This window comes from Octodon degus, unplaced genomic scaffold, assembly GCF_000260255.1.
Source record: "Octodon degus isolate 3935 unplaced genomic scaffold, OctDeg1.0 scaffold00034, whole genome shotgun sequence".
Lineage (NCBI taxonomy): Eukaryota > Metazoa > Chordata > Mammalia > Rodentia > Octodontidae > Octodon > Octodon degus.
The window spans coordinates 4,653,193-4,658,734 of NW_004524610.1; the positions used below are offsets into that span (position 1 = coordinate 4,653,193).

At 49.7% G+C, this 5,542-nt stretch overlaps 1 pseudogene; it reads right to left on the reverse strand.

Annotated features, from left to right (window-relative positions):
* Positions 1–607: 607 nt before the first annotated feature.
* Positions 608–3,077, reverse strand: LOC101567734 (annotated as a pseudogene).
* Between the last annotated feature and the right edge of the window lie 2,465 nt (positions 3,078–5,542).

Genomic DNA, 5,542 nt, shown 5'->3' on the forward strand with positions numbered 1-5,542 from the left:
CTAGAAAAGTCAGGAAGACCTACACGGATCTATGCAGAATCTAAAGGCACCTGAGTCATAGTCAGTAGTTGTGTTCAAACTGGAGGAAAAAGTGCACCACATACCTCTGTGTGTATAGACGGGAGATTAGGGAGGTGAGCTGGGAGAGCGGGGAGGTGGGCGCGGGACAGCCGGCAGGTGAGCGCGGGGGAGAGGGGAGGTGGGCGCAGGAGAGTGGGGAAGTGAGGTGGGAGAGCGGGGAGATGAGCACGGGGGAGCGGGGAGGTGAGCAGGGGGGCTGGGAGGTGAGCAGGGGGGCTGGGAGGTGAGCACGGGAACACAACTTGGGCAACGGGAGAACAGGGTACACTGCAATGCGTTGTCTAGAAAAGCGCGTACCAGTAAGAAATATGTGATCCAAGCCGGGCGTTTCTTTCTTTTTTTTTTTTTTTTCCGTTCAAACTTTTTTCCCATTTATTAAAGTCCAGGTTACCATCACATGGCTTGGTACTTAATAAAGGAAAACTTGTCCAAATAAGGTAATATGTTATCATCGGTATTTCCAGGCGATTGCTTACGATCCAGTAGCACTGTCAAGAAATCCCTGACGAGGAGGCCGGTCTGCGGGTTACACTTCGTCAAGGCCCAGCTACTTTGGAGTGGAGAGTCCTGGTTCCTTCAGGGTTGGTCTCAGTTCCTGGATGACCTATGGGTAGATTTCCTTATGAGGCCCTGCTTTGTCCTCAACAGCCTCTAGGATCTGAACAGCACAAGTGAAATCATCTAACCATCTGCATGCCCGCAAAGCAGCATCAGTGATTTTGGGCTCTGGCCCCAGATCATAGCCAACAAGCGTATGCATCCCTTTACGCAATTCCCCGGCATCTATGTCTGGCTTGTTGAAGTACGTCACCCAGCGAGCATCAAACTCCTCATCTGTCTCATGTGACCCCTGGGAATAGCAGCCAGCCAACTGGACAGCGGCGACACGCGGCTGGGAGCTGTAGCGGGGTGTAGGAAGCCGCGGGGCACAGCACGGGCAGCGGCTGCTACCGCGCAGCGGCGGCGACCCGCGCCCAGCAGGACTGTGATGGCGGCGCTCAGGCTGAGGTTGCAGAGAAGCTGGTGCGAGCTCCCAGGCGTTTCTTAGAGATGAGACTGCATAATTTAGAAAGACAGGACATGGTTGGTACAAGAAGCAAACAGAATCCTTGCGTGCTGCGCCACCTGACCCACCACTGGTCTTCGCCTCAGAAATGGAACTGCGCCGATGGCATCTGACAGCCGAGGTTGTGTGTGCATTTTTCCAGGTCCTGTTGCTTCTCCCTTTCCTCGACTCTTGGGAGGAAGAGTGCTAGCAGTTCACCCTGCTGCACCCCATCCCTGTCTTTATCTGTGGAGATTGTTCTCTACTCCACCTATAAAGTGTATCATTTGTCACTTTGCAAATCCATGTTCCTCCAATTATGTCTTTTCTGCAAGGACCTTGGCTGATATATTCAGTGGTACCAGAAGTGGCCTTGGGAAATGCGCCCTTTGAGTGGGATCCCAGGACTGCTACAGCACATATTTGAGGAATGCAGGGCCTGCGCATGCGCTGGCCAGTAACTACTCTGTCCTCAAGGTGGTTGCTCAGAACAGCGTGCTAAAAGCAATCCAGCATCTGTGGCCCTGAGCCGCTCTGACCGCTAGGCTTCCACACACTTAATGTCCCCTTACTGCCCTAGAGAATGCCAGACCATGAGCGTGAGATTACATACGCACCCAGAGAGACAATTTCCTGAGTAGCTTTGAAGAGGTCCTTCCCTTGCAGTCCGGAGAAGACAAAGCTGATCCCCGAGAATGGGTGTGACCCCAAGGCCAGAGAGCGGTAGAACTCATTGTAAACTTGATCCCGCAAGGGAAAGGTGACCAGCAAGGAGCAGCAATGCCCCGTTTCGTGGCACTGGACACTTGGGTGGACGTGGCTGAATCTGTGAGCCGTGAATGTTTGAATTCCCTTCAGCCTCCCTCACCCTGCCAGCAAACACCAGTGATCCTCAGGTCCACAGCCACGGGCCTAGCGGGAGCGTAGCAGCTCAGCCCAGCCTGTACCAAGGGCACTGGAGCACTGGCTGAGGCGGGAATGCCACTGAACTCACGCCCCAGCGCACCCAGGAGAAGAATCCTCCTCCAGCGGAGGTGCTTCCAGCGGCCAAGGAAGCGTGGAGCTGTGTGCTGACAGCAGTTCATCCTCATGTGCAGGGCCAAGGGAGGGTCTGGAAGCTCTGTGGCTCTGTGCTGTCCCTTCCTTTGCTCCATTCCTTTCTGGATTTTTATTTATTTTTATTTATTTATTTACTTATTTGCGGTACCAGGGATTGAACTCAGGACCTTACGCTTGCAAGCACTTATTCCACTGAGCTATCTCCCTCGCCCTTCCATTACTTTCTCACAGGAGAAGCTGTAGTAGCAGCTTGGGAGGGGAGAGACCAAGTTGGTATCACCCCGCCTCTGCGGAGGCAGGAAGCGGGAAGAGAGGGCCGAGGGACTGCACCCGCGGTTCCTGGGCAGCGGGTGCCGTGGGGGGGCGGCCTGCTCCTCTCCGGGCGGAGTCTGTTCCCACTGCCTTCCTGCACAGGGTGACGACCTCCCCGCGCTGCAAACTCTGGGTCTCTGTGTGGTGCTGGCCGTTTCCTAATCTCCACTCACATCGGGGTCACTTGGCTCTGTAAATACACCCTGCTGGACGCGGTGGCCATCTGTTTCCCATGAGGAAGGCCACTGACTGCACTTATGTGGCCCGTGATGAACGCGCCAAAAGCGACGTTCCGACGCGTGGAGGCAGGCTTCGCATGCTGCGCTGCTACAAAAAAAAAAAAAAAAAAAACTTCCCTGAGAATTTTCCTGTGCTGTGGGTCTTTCCTGAAATGACATCGGGTCATCTAAGAGCAGGGATCTGGCCCACCCCTTCCTGCAATGGCACTGTACTTCAGGTGACATTCTCCGCATTCCCCATGAGCATTTCTAAACATCCCAGGCAGGGAGAAGCCAGGACCTAGAGTGACACTTAGGAAAAGGAGGCCGCGTCACCAAGTGCGCTCCTCCCCGGCCGTCATAGCGTGAGCCCTTGCTAGCGAAGGTGCCTTCTTCTGCAGCCCTAAAGAGTACAACATTTCTCATTTCTCACGCAACGCAAAGCCATTTAACCCTACAGGCCCCGCCTCTTCTTGTTTTACATTTATACAATCTAAGGAAACTTGGCATGGTCATGTAGCTCTGCTCTCCTGAGGATTTCCTGGTGTGATGGTGCACGGCCTGTTCCATGCCGCTTGCTTCCTTCCATGCTGACTAACGGTGTGCAGCGAGAAGGGAGTTGCTCAGCTGTTGAGTTCGCTACCTTATTGCCCCCCTACTAATGGGTTGATGAACGCTACCCAGCTGCGGAAATGCTTAGTAATTACATCCTTTATGTTTCCTAGTTCTTATAAAAAACCTAAAACAAGCAAAAAGAAACCTAAACCAAAATGTTGCCCTGTGATAGAATTAGGGTTTTTTCTTTGATACCTAATATTTTCATTAATCCTGCCAATATAAATACCAACAAGTATTAGTTTAGGTACTTGTAATTAAAAAAAAAAGACAAAACGAAACAAAACACACAAATCCTCCTTTCTGAAGAGTTTCCAAAATGCCATGCAAAGGGCTGAGTGCTCAGTGGGGCCTCCTCATGTACAGAGCAGGGGTCTGCATCAGTGGGAGATGGCCCAGGAAGTCTCGGGACATCACACAGGAAATAGTTGTGGAGGATGAGTGGACTCAGAAAGAGACAGAGACTGTTGGAGAGCTGGGACCCTACATACCAAATTGCTGCGATCTGAACAGCGTGGCGCAGCCGAACTCTCCACCAGGCACAAGAGGCGGTAGCGAGAAAGGTGAGGCCAGTCACCGAGGTGAAAGCAGGCGGGGATGCCGGCATCTGACAAGGAAACTGCGGGCACTGTGTTGGCGCACACCACTCATCGCAAGCCTCAGAACAGCGGCATGAAAGGAGGAAATGTATGGCTCGTGGAGCTGAAAATCTAGGTTGGGGCTGGCTTCAGGATGAGCTGAATCAAGGCACTCCCTTGAACAACATTTCCTCAGATCGCTTTCCCAAGCATAGTGGGTCCCAGCTCAGATTTTTAAAATTCCTCAGATTTTTAAAGTAACTCTGACAACCCCTGGACACTCCTACAAGCACTGCAGAATCCAGAGGAGGAATCGGTGTTTCTAAATCATAGCATTTGAGATAAGAGTTTTGATATTCACTTTGCTTGAAACTTACTCTTGGGCCAGCAAGATAGCTCAGTGGACTAAGTGCCAGCTTAGGCAAGCACAGGAACTAGGGTTCGATCCCCAGCACCACATGCCATGCCAGCCCTGCCCCAGGCACACTGAGCTGGCCACCAAGACCTGGCATGGTTGCCCACACCTGTGATCCTAGCGCTGGGGAGGCTGAAACAGGAGGATCACGAGGAGTCTGAGTTGCATAGTCAGGATCTGTACTAAATACAAAGAAAGAAGGAGAGAGAGAGAGAGAGAGAGAGAGAGAGAGAGAGAGAGAGAGAGAGAGAACACTGCAGAAACTTTCACTCTTCAACTAACCAGGGTGAAAGAGAATTTCCTGCAAGGCACCTATGTCAAAAATCTGAAAACAGCACTATGGACCAAGTAGAATTTTGTTATGTCAGCATTCTAGTGGGTGGGGAAATGACCCTTCAGAGGCTCTGTAGTCTAGTGCCTGGCTCACTGCTTAGTTTTATATCCAAATTTTCTGAAGTCAGAGTTTTTCTCACTTGTAAAACAGGAATGATTATTCATGAGCTGATCAAGCTGAAAAACTACTAGAAGCAAATGACTTCATTGGAAAATGCTATGTAATTGTAATTATAAAGGAAAATAAATTCAGGCAATAGTATATTATCAGTTGATTCTGTGTTGCTTGATAAATAGATAAAATAAGTCATTTTCTAACATCCTGCTTTTTAGTGAAGATTCCAGCAATGTGATTCATCAGGAGAAATTGCTGTCTTTTCTAGAAAAGTCAGATCCTTAAAGATCAAAGGATGTCAGACTGTCTTCAGTTTTCAAATACAGACCACCGCAGAATGCCAGGAATTACTAATAAACACAAGAAGACCAAACTCACATACTTTTAATTTTACAAGGTACACATCATCAGCACTAAAACGAAAAGATGTTTTCTTAGAATATCTTCCTGAGATATTGAAATATGCACTGGGTCTGTATAAGCTCACCCTACGTATAACGCTAGTGACTACCGCCACAGTTGATACACCTAAGCTTCCTTCTATGCAGATTAGGTTTAATTTGGATCGTTCCCTGCTGTAGATCGGCATGGATCATGTGAAAAGGGCTTCATTAACATGTACGGCAACCAGAAATGAGTATCTGTTTAAAATAGTTCTTGTCCAAAACAAATTAGGCCATATGGTATATTTTTAACATCCAAAAATGACACTCTAGTTTCTTTAAATGTGCCACTTTGCTCAAACCCTCCAGGAGGGTTGTACATAGTGCA